The sequence below is a fragment of the Xenopus tropicalis genome, chromosome 9, assembly GCF_000004195.4.
Source record: "Xenopus tropicalis strain Nigerian chromosome 9, UCB_Xtro_10.0, whole genome shotgun sequence".
Classification (NCBI taxonomy): Eukaryota; Metazoa; Chordata; class Amphibia; order Anura; family Pipidae; genus Xenopus; species Xenopus tropicalis.
The window spans coordinates 89,165,682-89,180,786 of NC_030685.2; the positions used below are offsets into that span (position 1 = coordinate 89,165,682).

The following is a 15,105-nucleotide window of genomic DNA, read 5'->3' on the forward strand; positions in this document are numbered from 1 at the left end:
GCAGGGAGTTGAGTTTCACAACATCTCAGGAGCCAAGGCTAGTGAAACATGGTTGCAGTCAATTGCTGTTAATTCAGTTTCTCTTGAATTTACAGTGAGAAAAGGGAAGGAAACTTTATAATTGCAGAACCGGAAGCTGCCGCTGGGCTCCTATTGCACAGCTGTTACAGATGATCACACTCAGCCAGGTAATAACCCCCAACAATAAAATTTATTGATTTCCTTAAAATTGTGCAGTAATGTATATTGTACTTACACATGGGACTCGGAGCTGCTATTCTGTTACTCATCACAGGCACCGGGTAGAATGTATCCACAGACTGCAGTGCAACAGTGCCCCCCCATGGTCAGTTTATATTGGGGAAGTACTGCCTGCCCTTAATTCCCATCTAACATCGTAAGTTAGGTTGGAAAAAGACACATGTCCATCAAGTTTAAACTTTATGTATATATATATACAGGTATGTATATATATATATATATATATATACAAACCACGAGGGTTCAGCACTCCTTAGCAAATGGCTAATTGACCCAGGTGCTACCGATTCAAGCAATTTCAATAAAGTCCACAGGTATAGCGGTGCACACTGGGAATCCTTTAAAAATTAGCTTTTATTGAAATATATAAAACTTAATACATGGAGAAATAGGTCAACGTTTCGGCCCCCATCTTGGGCCTTTGTCAAGACCTTAAACATGTAAAAACCATCAAAGCTATAAATAGATAAAAGCACAAACCCACACCCAATGGCACAAGTCATTCCAGTCATGTGTCAAAATTAAAAGAAACCCTGTACCAAGGAGAAAACAATATCAAAAACCATAAGGAGAATTATAATGAGCATACCACTGGCCATAAACTCCCATTTATATTCTGGCCCATCACCTTAAATTATTAAAGATTCTAGGGCCCTTAATTTAAGGTGATGGGCCAGAATATAAATGGGAGTTTATGGCCAGTGGTATGCTCATTATAATTCTCCTTATGGTGTTTGATATTGTTTTCTCCTTGGTACAGGGTTTCTTTTAATTTTGACACATGACTGGAATGACTTGTGCCATTGGGTGTGGGTTTGTGCTTTTATCTATTTATAGCTTTGATGGTTTTTACATGTTTAAGGTCTTGACAAAGGCCCAAGATGGGGGCCGAAACGTTGACCTATTTCTCCATGTATTAAGTTTTATATATTTCAATAAAAGCTAATTTTTAAAGGATTCCCAGTGTGCACCGCTATACCTGTGGACTATATATACACACACACACACACACACACACACAATATATATAACCTGCCAAACTGCTAGCTGATCCAGAGGAAGGAAGAAACCCCATCCGAAGCCTCTCTGGACCCTCTCTAATACAACAATATTAGACCAAAACTGAACAGCATATTCTAGATGGGGCCTTACAAGCGCTCTGTAAAGGGGAAGAATAACCCCCTCCTCCCGTGAATCTATACCCCTTTTAATACAGCTCAATACCCTGTTTGCCCATGCCCCTGCTGCCTGGCATTGCTTGCTACAGCCAAGATTTTTTATCTACAAGGACTCCAAGGTCCATTATGGATTTGCCCAGTGCAGTCCCATTAAGGCTTATAAGTGGGGGCAGATAGTTACCCCCCCAGGTGCATGACTTTACATTTATCCACATTAAATCCCATCTGCCACTTAGCCGCCCAGTTTGCCAATTTGCCCAGACCCTGCTGCAAGGTGCCCCACCCTGGGTGGAACTGACTGGGCTGCAGGGTTCTGTGCCAAACACTGATACATTGCTTATAGTCATTTATGAACAAGTTAAACAAAAGTGGCCCCAGTACGGAACCCTGAGGGACCCCACTGAGAACCTTACAGAGAATGGACCAGTGCCCCCCACCCTCTGTACCCGACTCTGTGCCACTTTCCTACCCACGTGCAAACGACTTCGCTGGCCGAACCGAATCAAATCCATAAAATCATATGACTTTTTATCACGTAAACATGGAAGTTTAATATTTTTCAGCCAGACCCTAAAATAGTGGATTCAGTGCCTCCCTAGTGAGGGATTGTCTAGGGGACTTTATGGTGTATAATAACTGTGACAAGTAGCTGCTACTAAGTAGCTCTCTGTGTCTTCTCCCTTAGACTTCATTCTACTGAATCCTGTATATCTGATGAACGTAAATTATCATACAGATCAATTAGCCAATCAAAATCAAAGGGGAAGGAATTTGAGGAGACAACAAAATCAATCTGTGTTCAGGTAATAGTAAGAGTAAAGGTAAGGTGGGAGCTTAGCCGGGGATCAGGCAGGTTCAGCTTGTAAAATTGCCCCTTGTAGTGGGTCGTGGAAGGGGCAGGTTCTGCACCCATAGCAGCGCCACTTTTATGTTAATGAAATTCCCAGTCAAAGAGAAAAAATTGTGGGTGAGAAGATATTTGATCACAAGTTAATGTTTAGTATGATGTAGAGAGTGCTGTTCTGAGACAGTTTGCAATTGGTCTTCATTTTTTATTATTTGTAGTTTTTTAGTTATTTCATTTTTTTTTCCCGCAGCTCTCCAGTTTGGAATTTCAGCAGTTATCTGGTTGCTAGGGTCCAATTTACCTTAGTAACCAGGGAGTGAATTGAGAGAGAGACTGGTATATGAATAGGAGAGGGACTGAATATAAAGATAAGGAATAAAAAGTAACAATAACAATAAAACTGGAGCCTCACAGAGCAATAGGGTTTGGCTGCCGGGGTCAGTGACCCCCATTTGAAAGCTGCAAAGAGAAGAAGAAGAAGGCAAATAATTCAAAAACTATAAAAAATAAATAACGAAGACCAATTGAAAAGATGCTTAGAAATGACTATTCTATGACCTATTAAGGGTTAACTTAAACTGAATGGTCACATTTACAAATTCACAAATTGACAGGGCACAATGGCCTCCCACAGGCAAACAATCGGGCAAATTCCGCAGCCGAGACCCGATCTGCGATGTCAAATTGCAGCGCAAGTTCCCTCAGCGATCCGCACAGATGTTGAGCCCCAATTCCATTTTTCTGAGCGAATAATTGTGGTTTTGCGGTGTTCAGCGCACTAAAGTCACACAACACAAGGGCTGGGATCCGGCTGAGTGAGAGTCAATATCACAGAAATACCTGTGTGTTTGTACCCAGTGTGGGGGGGTCATTCACTTGTTCTTTCTCTGAATTCCACAGATTTTCCACAGAAACGTCAACATATTTTGCAGTGATTGGGGTTTCTCAGGGCATTATGTTTTGCCTCCTGTAGCGTGGGCACTAATGGGCACAACTGTGGGCACAGATCCTATCTGATCCCCCCCATTGTAAGCAGCAGTCCTGCCCTGCTTTATGGCTGAGATTCTAGCTATCTGTATAACAGAGCATTCTGTCACAGTGGCACAGATCCTATCTGATCCCCCCCCATTGTAAGCAGCAGTCCTGCCCTGCTTTATGGCTGAGATTCTAGCTATCTGTATAACAGAGCATTCTGTCACAGTGGCACAGATCCTATCTGATCCCCCCATTGTAAGCAGCAGTCCTGCCCTGCTTTATGGCTGAGATTCTAGCTATCTGTATAACAGAGCATTCTGTCACAGTGGCAGCAGATCCTATCTGATCCCCCCCCATTGTAAGCAGCAGTCCTGCCCTGCTTTATGGCTGAGATTCTAGCTATCTGTATAACAGAGCATTCTGTCACAGTGGCACAGATCCTATCTGATCCCCCCCCCCCCATTGTAAGCAGCAGTCCTGCCCTGCTTTATGGCTGAGATTCTAGCTATCTGTATAACAGAGCATTCTGTCACAGTGGGCACAGATCCTATCTGATCCCCCCCCCCCCATTGTAAGCAGCAGTCCTGCCCTGCTTTATGGCTGAGATTCTAGCTATCTGTATAACAGAGCATTCTGTCACAGTGGCACAGATCCTATCCCCCCCCATTGTAAGCAGCAGTCCTGCCCTGCTTTATGGCTGAGATTCTAGCTATCTGTATAACAGAGCATTCTGTCACAGTGGCACAGATCCTATCTGATCCCCCCCCATTGTAAGCAGCAGTCCTGCCTGCTTTATGGCTGAGATTCTAGCTATCTGTATAACAGAGCATTCTGTCACAGTGGCACAGATCCTATCTGATCCCCCCCATTGTAAGCAGCAGTCCTGCCCTGCTTTATGGCTGAGATTCTAGCTATCTGTATAACAGAGCATTCTGTCACAGTGGCACAGATCCTATCTGATCCCCCCCCATTGTAAGCAGCAGTCCTGCCCTGCTTTATGGCTGAGATTCTAGCTATCTGTATAACAGAGCATTCTGTCACAGTGGCACAGATCCTATCTGATCCCCCCCCCCATTGTAAGCAGCAGTCCTGCCCTGCTTTATGGCTGAGATTCTAGCTATCTGTATAACAGAGCATTCTGTCACAGTGGCACAGATCCTATCTGATCCCCCCCATTGTAAGCAGCAGTCCTGCCCTGCTTTATGGCTGAGATTCTAGCTATCTGTATAACAGAGCATTCTGTCACAGTGGCACAGATCCTATCTGATCCCCCCCCCATTGTAAGCAGCAGTCCTGCCCTGCTTTATGGCTGAGATTCTAGCTATCTGTATAACAGAGCATTCTGTCACAGTGGCACAGATCCTATCTGATCCCCCCCCCATTGTAAGCAGCAGTCCTGCCCTGCTTTATGGCTGAGATTCTAGCTATCTGTATAACAGAGCATTCTGTCACAGTGGCACAGATCCTATCTGATCCCCCCATTGTAAGCAGCAGTCCTGCCCTGCTTTATGGCTGAGATTCTAGCTATCTGTATAACAGAGCATTCTGTCACAGTGGCACAGATCCTATCTGATCCCCCCATTGTAAGCAGCAGTCCTGCCCTGCTTTATGGCTGAGATTCTAGCTATCTGTATAACAGAGCATTCTGTCACAGTGGCACAGATCCTATCTGATCCCCCCCCCCCATTGTAAGCAGCCTAGTTTAAGCCTAACCCCTGCTGTTCATTTCAGTGCAACATTTTTACCCTCTTGGTATTCTGTGTGTAATAATATTTTAGGACAACTTACGGCTGATTTTGTTGTTTATCAAAATATTTAGCTTTTTTCTTCATTCTGCAGCTCAACCCTCTGCAATGTATTACCCTGTCTAATTGCCCCAGTGCTTTCTGGTTGCCGGTGTGAGTCCTTGGAGCGGGAGAATACAATAAAACACAATGGCAAAAAATGGCAGAACATGTAAATAATGCGCAATAGCAGAGTTGCTTACATTCCCTCATGTGCAGCATTCTTGAGGTTAATGGGGAGGTTCACCTTTTAGTTAACGTTAAGTCTGTTATAGAATGGCCAATTCTAAGCAACTTTTCAAATGGTCTTCGTTATTTATTTCTTATAGTTTTTGAATGATTTGCCTTCTTCTTCTGTTTCTTTGCAGCTTTCAAATGGGGGTCACTGACCCCGGCAGCCAAAACCTATTGCTCTGTGAGGCTCCAGTTTTATTGTTATTGTTACTTTTTATAATTTGTTTTTCTATTCAGCCCCTCTCCTATTCATATACCAGTCACTCATTCAACCCCCTCCCTGGTTTCTAAGTTAATTTGGACCCTAGCAACCAGATAGCTGCTGAAAGGGAATTAACTAAAAAACTATAAATAATAAAGACCAACTGCAAATTGTCTCAGAATCGTTAACTCAAAGGTGAACATCCCCTTTAATCGTCCCATTAACAAAAATCTGTCATTTTTTAGGAAAGCTGCATATCCCTATGTGAAGAAAGGTTCTAAGTGCCCAATAATTAGAACATTTGCCCTGTTGTTTCTAATAGGACCTGGGTAGGACTGGCACATTCTGTAAAGGTGCCCATACACGGGCAGATTTCAGTCGCCAATTCGGGTCCTTTAGGCTGATTGATCTGCCCGTGAATGGGCACCCCCGACGGGCCTACCTTACTGATATCTGGCCTAAAATTGGGCAGGTTTAATCCTCAGTCGGAGCGGGGACCACATTGAATCATTGGTGCAGTCCTTGGTACAACGCTGCCTATTCCCGCCATTGTAATTTGATGATTTGACTCTAGTGCCAAATGATCAAATTAGCCCTATATTGCCCCCCCCCCCCCCCCAAGTGGGCATACTGAGAGAAGATGTTGCAACCTCACCAAACAAGCAGATCTTACCATGTATAAATACATTTAGGGGTATTATTGCCACCTTAAGGGGTATTATTGCCGCCTTTAGGGGCAGTATGGCCGCCTTTAGGGGCAGTATGGCCGCCTTTAGGGGCAGTATGGCCGCCTCTAGGGGCAGTATGGCCGCCTTTAGGGGCAGTATTGCCGCCTCTAGGGGCAGTAAGGTATGACTGGTAATTGATGAGTGTAACCCTGTAGTACCACTGGAGAGCCCAAAGCCTGGCGTTGGGTGGGCTATGGGATGTTTAAACAGACAGACATTTCCCTGATCCTTACAACCTATAGACTCATGGAATTTCTAAGGGACGGGAAAAGTTCAAATTATAATTCCGGCTGTTTAAAATGTCATCCTCTTCCAAAAACCCACTCTCCTTTGTTCCCCCCTATAATGTTATTTTGTTATAAGCCCTAAAACAGACCCCTGTGTTTGAGTACAAGGGAGTCGCCGGGTCAAGTTTAGAATAACCTTACTAGACAGCTGCCCATTCATCGGCAAAAGAGAGGCTTTGCGAGCACTTCCCAGGCCTCGGCGAGACTACAGAGCTCGCAAAGCGAGACCGCGTTGCCCCAAATCCCCTTATAAATAATCAGCAGCTGCGGGGGCCAATTACAAACCCTTTGTTAGGGAAATCTCACCCCGAGCCTTATGAATTTTCAGAGGCCGATGTGGGAAATGAGGGTTATTTTCCTATTCGTCGGAATTTTACCTCTATGACATCACGGGGCTTTATGCGTCGCCGCGTATCCTTGTATATAGGGAAAGCTTTGCGGCCGACGGCGGAACAATGGCCGCAGTATGGGAAATTACCCAGGCGAGATATTAAGTATGAATCCACTAAACCCTCGAGATTCTGTGGTCAAGAGTCCGGCACTTAAAGCCCCCTCTTTGGAGACCCTCGCGATCACATTGACAAAGTCTTTGTTTCCCTGCGCTGCGCATTAGCATTTTAATAAAGGCTTTTCATGGAATTCCGCCCAAAAAGCTTAAATAAAAAAAATAACTGAAGAGATTTAAGTGCTGCCTTCGGCTTAACAGGGATTTATTCTTGTCTGTTGTCAAAGAGGGGTGTGACCCCCGGGACTGGGAAGAAAGGTGAGGGGGTCCGGCTCACGAGATCCTCATGTTTTCACTGATGTGGGACGAGGCGCTCGGATTGTTTATTTTTCTCAGATGTTAGTCCTCGCTCTGTTATACAGATAGCTAGAATCTCAGCCATAAAGCAGGGCAGGACTGCTGCTTACAATGGGGGGATCAGATAGGATCTGTGCCACTGTGACAGAATGCTCTGTTATACAGATAGCTAGAATCTCAGCCATAAAGCAGGGCAGGACTGCTGCTTACAATGGGGGGATCAGATAGGATCTGTGCCACTGTGACAGAATGCTCTGTTATACAGATAGCTAGAATCTCAGCCATAAAGCAGGGCAGGACTGCTGCTTACAATGGGGGGGATCAGATAGGATCTGTGCCACTGTGACAGAATGCTCTGTTATACAGATAGCTAGAATCTCAGCCATAAAGCAGGGCAGGACTGCTGCTTACAATGGGGGGATCAGATAGGATCTGTGCCACTGTGACAGAATGCTCTGTTATACAGATAGCTAGAATCTCAGCCATAAAGCAGGGCAGGACTGCTGCTTACAATGGGGGGATCAGATAGGATCTGTGCCACTGTGACAGAATGCTCTGTTATACAGATAGCTAGAATCTCAGCCATAAAGCAGGGCAGGACTGCTGCTTACAATGGGGGGATCAGATAGGATCTGTGCCACTGTGACAGAATGCTCTGTTATACAGATAGCTAGAATCTCAGCCATAAAGCAGGGCAGGACTGCTGCTTACAATGGGGGGATCAGATAGGATCTGTGCCACTGTGACAGAATGCTCTGTTATACAGATAGCTAGAATCTCAGCCATAAAGCAGGGCAGGACTGCTGCTTACAATGGGGGGGATCAGATAGGATCTGTGCCACTGTGACAGAATGCTCTGTTATACAGATAGCTAGAATCTCGGCCATAAAGCAGGGCAGGACTGCTGCTTACAATGGGGGGATCAGATAGGATCTGTGCCACTGTGACAGAATGCTCTGTTATACAGATAGCTAGAATCTCAGCCATAAAGCAAGGCAGGACTGCTGCTTACAATGGGGGGGATCAGATAGGATCTGTGCCACTGTGACAGAATGCTCTGTTATACAGATAGCTAGAATCTCAGCCATAAAGCAGGGCAGGACTGCTGCTTACAATGGGGGGATCAGATAGGATCTGTGCCACTGTGACAGAATGCTCTGTTATACAGATAGCTAGAATCTCAGCCATAAAGCAGGGCAGGACTGCTGCTTACAATGGGGGGGGGGATAGGATCTGTGCCACTGTGACAGAATGCTCTGTTATACAGATAGCTAGAATCTCAGCCATAAAGCAGGGCAGGACTGCTGCTTACAATGGGGGGATCAGATAGGATCTGTGCCACTGTGACAGAATGCTCTGTTATACAGATAGCTAGAATCTCAGCCATAAAGCAGGGCAGGACTGCTGCTTACAATGGGGGATCAGATAGGATCTGTGCCACTGTGACAGAATGCTCTGTTATACAGATAGCTAGAATCTCAGCCATAAAGCAGGGCAGGACTGCTGCTTACAATGGGGGGATCAGATAGGATCTGTGCCACTGTGACAGAATGCTCTGTTATACAGATAGCTAGAATCTCAGCCATAAAGCAGGGCAGGACTGCTGCTTACAATGGGGGGATCAGATAGGATCTGTGCCACTGTGACAGAATGCTCTGTTATACAGATAGCTAGAATCTCAGCCATAAAGCAGGGCAGGACTGCTGCTTACAATGGGGGGTCAGATATGAGTATATTGATGATGAATCCTGGGTATGGGATGAAGGCACGGGTGGGGGGGGGGTGGGTTATACTGATGGGGGGCACGGTGGTGACGGGTGAAATGTTGAGCAAACCTATGTAGGAAGCCGCGGGTGCCTGTCGGGGCATGCTGGGAGTTGCACCTGGCTTGTGCTTACCCAGACGTGTTACACGCACAGTCACTAGAGCGTGGATCCACTCGCAGTCGCAGGCACAGAACCTGCCCCATTGTGCTCACAGGAACTTGCCGGGGGTAAATGTGCCATGACTGCTATTATCCAGCGGCACATCTGCGGGGGCATTAGCTGCTAATGAGCTGAGAAGGGGCCTTACTGGCAGCGCCGACACAAAGGAACAAATGGAACGCAAGAAAAACAGGATTTTCGTTGTTATTCTCACAATCGGCGCCGATTTGTTCTGAGGCTTCGCTTCCACGTTCCCCCTCGCCCTGCGGTTACGGGTTTATTCTGCGCGGCTGTCACACCTGCAGGGGGCAACTTCTGCACCTTGCCCCAAGGGGGGCATTTACCTCTCACATTAAAGGCCCGATATACTCACATGTTTCAGTACTAGAGCATTGGGGGGGGGGGGGTAACTGTCCCCTCTCTGTATTGTTATGGGGGGGGGGGCAGGTTAGAGATCAAACTCTCTTATATTCATTATATATTGTAATGTTCCCATTGGCTCCCTGTCCTGTGAGTAACGAGCCTGTAACGAGAGAGAGATTGGCTGCTACATTGTTACAGGTAGTCAGAACCAGCAGTGCATGTTAATGCAAGGATCTACTACTATTACTAACCAGAGTTTACTGTATGGCCCCCTTATATATCTATATATAGTGCCCCCCCCTTATATATATATATATAGTGACCCCCCCTTATATATCTATATATAGTGACCCCCCCCCTTATATATTTATATATAGTGACCCCCCCTTAACTGCCCCCCCCCCCAGTGTAACCAATCCCAACTGGGCCAGCCTTTCCCCATAACTGAGCCCATTCCCTTTATCAGCTTAGTCGCTCTTCCCTGTACTTTCTCTATTTCATTACTGCCCCCCCTTATATATTTTATATAGTGACCCCCCTTAACTGCCCCCCCCCCAGTGTAACCAATCCCAACTGGGCCAGCCTTTCCCCATAACTGAGCCCATTCCCTTATCAGCTTAGTCGCTCTTCCCTGTACTTTCTCTATTTCATTACTGCCCCCCCTTATATATTTATATATAGTGACCCCCCCTTAACTGCCCCCCCCCCAGTGTAACCAATCCCAACTGGGCCAGCCTTTCCCCATAACTGAGCCCATTCCCTTATCAGCTTAGTCGCTCTTCCCTGTACTTTCTCTATTTCATTACTGCCCCCCCCTTATATATTTATATATAGTGATCCCCCCCTTAACTGCCCCCCCCCCCCCAGTGTAACCAATCCCAACTGGGCCAGCCTTTCCCCATAACTGAGCCCATTCCCTTTATCAGCTTAGTCGCTCTTCCCTGTACTTTCTCTATTTCATTACTGCCCCCCCTTATATATTTATATATAGTGACCCCCCCTTAACTGCCCCCCCCCCCCCAGTGTAACCAATCCCAACTGGGCCAGCCTTTCCCCATAACTGAGCCCATTCCCTTTATCAGCTTAGTCGCTCTTCCCTGTACTTTCTCTATTTCATTACTGCCCCCCCTTATATATTTATATATAGTGACCCCCCCCCCTTAACTGCCCCCCCCCCAGTGTAACCAATCCCAACTGGGCCAGCCTTTCCCCATAACTGAGCCCATTCCCTTTATCAGCTTAGTCGCTCTTCCCTGTACTTTCTCTATTTCATTACTGCCCCCCCTTATATATTTATATATAGTGACCCCCCCTGTAACTGCCCCTTCCCCAGTGTAACCAATCCCAACTGGGCCAGCCTTTCCCCATAACTGAGCCCATTCCCTTTATCAGCTTAGTCGCTCTTCCCTGTACTTTCTCTATTTCATTACTGCCCCCCCTTATATATTTATATATAGTGATCCTACCCCCCCGGGCCACACAAACCCACCATGGGGCACATTCAGAGCTTAGTGGGGGGCACACACGCTGCCCCAATGAATACCCAGAACAAAGCGCTGCTCTTGGCTTGAATGGGCCCTTCAGGCGAATCAGTTGGGCGACTGATCCCCAAAGCTGGGGGGGGACAATAGGGCAGCGGTCTCGGTGCGGAGTTATCTCTTAATTTGGCCTGGGCAGGCTGTCTCGCCCGCGCTCTCCTCCCCAGCCACCCTCGGCGAGAGCGCTCAAGCTGAAAGCAGCGACATGGCAGCTGAGCAAGGGGCCCGAATGCGCTTTCCCCCCTCGAGAGAACAAGGGGGATGTTTGTGCGACGCTCACAATGGGGGGAAATCAAACAAGTTCCCAGAGAAAAGAAACCCAATCCGCGTGTAATACATACATGTGTCACCTGCTGAATGTTAAACACACATGTGGGGGCTACACGGGGGGCAACTGGGGCTGAAAGTGTGTGCCTTTTATTTCCCCTTAAACTCCCAGTCGCCAGCGGCTATATGAGATACATCTCACTTGTGGCATTCATCTGTCTGGTTGCTAGCTTCCCCTGCCCCCGGCAACCAGCCACTTGTCTAACTGGCAGGATGAAGAGTAGATTTAAGAGTAGGAGCACAGGGAATATTGAAAGTGAATTTGAGCCAAATAATGAAGCAAATGAAATGTTGAACTCTTCGCCGCTTGTTCTGACTCCTGAAACAATGTAGTAGAAGTCGGATCTCCTGCTGCCAAGACTCCGGCTCCCTCATTGCCTTGTATGTGCAGCCATAGAACAGACAGCAAGGTCTGCTGGGAATTGTAGTCTTGACTGGATTGGCTTTTGCTGTCAGAGTTCCCCTTTATCTTGCCTTACATTATGTTTACTCTTTGTTTGCAGGAGTCATCGGTGTAACAAAATGGGGTATCTATGTGTAATGTTATTGGACTACAACTCCCACAATGCCATGAACTACCATAAGCAGAAACCTACAGAAACTGCAGATTCTTTATCTCCTTATATAGAAACCTACAATGTCCTGCTTGTGGGCTGCGCTCCTCCCACCATCTATGGGTCCTGCAGCAGGTCCGGTTGCCTCCAGGGAAACTGCTACCCAGCGGGTTGGGGGTAGGATTTCCGGATACGGGTATAGAGGGTCGGGTCCTATTTTATATTATATTATCTACACATAGATAGTTCACTCTTAATATGATGTAGAGAGTAATATTCTAGGATAATTTGCAGTTGGTCTTCATTTTTTATTTGTATTTCAGTTTTTACTCAGCAGCTATTTGGTTGCTAGGATTCAGATTACCTTAGTAACCAGGGTGTGGCTTGACGGAAAGGCTAATGTATTAATAGGGGAGGGGCTAAATAGAAAGATAAGGAATAAAAAGTAACAATAACAATAAAACTGGAGCCTCACAGAGCAATAGGTTTTGGCTGCCGGGGTCAGTGACCCCCATTTGAAAGCTGCAAAGAGGCAGAAGAGGAAGGGAAATAATTTAAAAACTAGAAAAAATAAACAATGAAGACCAATGGAAATGGAACCGTTAACTTAAAGGTGAGCTCCCCCTAATGGCCCCACATGGAAACTGCAGCCTCACAGGAACAAGGGCAATGGCAGCTCCGTGGCCCTGAGGTTGGCTGTGGGTGGGAATGTGGGTGACACTCAGCACCCCAATACTCCGGGGGGTACAGTTGGGCACATATAGCGCCACCTACAGAAAAGAGCCGCCATTGCTACACAGTCAGCGCCAGGGATCTGTTACATTAGACAATGATATTATAATGGGGGCTAATTATTTTAGGGATGCACCCACTTTTTTGGGTTTGGCCGAACCCCGCCCCCCGATGGGTGCTAATTAGCATATGCTAATTTATGCTAATTCGGATCCGGTTTGCCCGGGACCGTGGATTCAGCCGAAACGGAATCTTTAAAAAAAAAAGTCTGGATTCGGCCCAATCCCAAACCGAATCCGGGATTTGGTGCACCCTAAATTATTTATAGTTACCCCCCCCCCATACCCAGCAGGGTGGGGCCCTTGTTTTCCCAGCAGGCATTGCGCGGGGGCGTTTCTATTTCCTAAATATATCAAAGCTTTTCTGACAAAGTTAATCCCGTGACAAAGAGAGGGGTCCGGTCCCTCAGCTCCGGCACTAAAGCAGTTAATTGCCCCCCATAATAGGGAGACCCCCCCCGGCACCCCCACAGTATCGGTACCTTCCCCTCCATTAGAGAAAAGCCATTGGCCGAGGGGCCATTCTCATACCGGGGCCCCGGTGCCACCGAGCGCCTCATGGTTTTGTCCCAGTGTTTGACCCCTTCCCTACATACCCCTTCCCTACATACCCCTCCCTACATACCCTTCCCTACATACTCCCTTCCCTACATACCCCCTACATACCCCTTCCCTACATACCCCTTCCCTACATACCCCTTCCCTACATACCCTTCCCTACATACCCTTCCCTACATACCCTATCCTACATACCCCATCCCTACATACCCCTATCTACATACCCCTTCCCTACATACCCTCTTCCCTACATACCCCTATCTACATACCCTTCCCTACATACCCTATCTACATACCCTTCCCTACATACCCCTATCTACATACCCCTTCCCTACATACCTCTTCCCTACATACCCCTTCCCTACATACCTCTTCCCTACATACCCCTTCCCTACATACCTTCTTCCCTACATACCCTTCCATCTACATACCCCTACCTTACATTACCCTACCTACCCCTTCCCTACATACCCCTTACCCACATACCCCTTACCCACATACCCCCTTCCCTAACTACCCCTTCCTACATACCCCTTCCCTACATACCCCTTCCCTACATACCCCTTTCTACATACCCCTTCCCTACATACCCCTTCCCTTACATCCCCTTCCTACATACCCCTTCCCTACATACCCCTTCCCTACATACCCTTCCCTACATACCCCTACATACCCCTTTCCCTACATACCCCTTCCCTACATACCCCTTCTACATACCCCTTCCACATACCCCTTCCTACATACCCCTTCCCTACATACCCCTATCTACATACCCCTCCCTACATACCTCTTCCTACATACCCCTATCTACATACCCCTTCCCTACATACCCCTATCTACATACCCCTTCCCTACAACCTCTTCCCTACATACCCCTTCCCTACATACCTCTTCCCTACATACCCCTTCCATCTACATACCCCTTCCCTACATACCCCTTCCCTACATACCCCTATCTACATACCCCTTCCCTACATACCCCTTCCCTACATACCCCTTCTACATACCCCCCTATCCCTACATACCCCTTCCCTACATACCCCTTCCCTACATACCCCTTCCCTACATACCCCTTCCCTACATACCCCTTCCCTACATACCCCTATCTACATACCCATTCCCTACATACCCCTATCTACATACCCCTTCCCTACATACCTCTTCCCTACATACCCCTATCTACATACCCCTTACCCACATACCCCTTACCCACATACCCCTTACCCACATACCCCTTACCCACATACCCCTTCCCTACATACCCCTTCCCTACATACCCCTTCCCTACATACCCCTTCCCTACATACCCCTTACCCACATACCCCTTACCCACATACCCCTCCTACATACCCCTTCCCACATACCCCTTCCCTACATACCCCTTCCCTACATACCCCTTACCCACATACCCCTTACCCACATACCCCTTACCCACATACCCCTTCCCTACATACCCCTTACCCACATACCCCTTACCCACATACCCCTTACCCACATTACCCCTTACCCACATACCCCTTCCCTACATACCCCTTCCCTACATACCCCTTACCCACATACCCCTTACCCACATACCCCTTCCCTACATACCCTACCCATACCCTTCCCTACATACCCCTTCCCTACATACCCCTTCCCTACATACCCCTATCTACATACCCCTTCCCTACATACCCCTCCCCATCGCAGGGCAGGGCATCGCAGGAGCCCCGAGATTTAATCCCAATTATTTATATAAACAGATTCCTCTG

At 47.1% G+C, this 15,105-nt stretch overlaps 1 long non-coding RNA gene across 1 annotated transcript; it reads left to right on the top strand.

Annotated features, from left to right (window-relative positions):
* The first annotated feature begins 90 nt into the window (after positions 1-90).
* Positions 91-12,291, top strand: LOC116407531. The gene is made up of 3 exons (XR_004220392.1): positions 91-188; positions 2,125-2,242; positions 11,955-12,291. It is a non-coding gene; the product is annotated as an uncharacterized LOC116407531 (long non-coding RNA).
* The last annotated feature ends 2,814 nt before the right edge of the window (positions 12,292-15,105 follow it).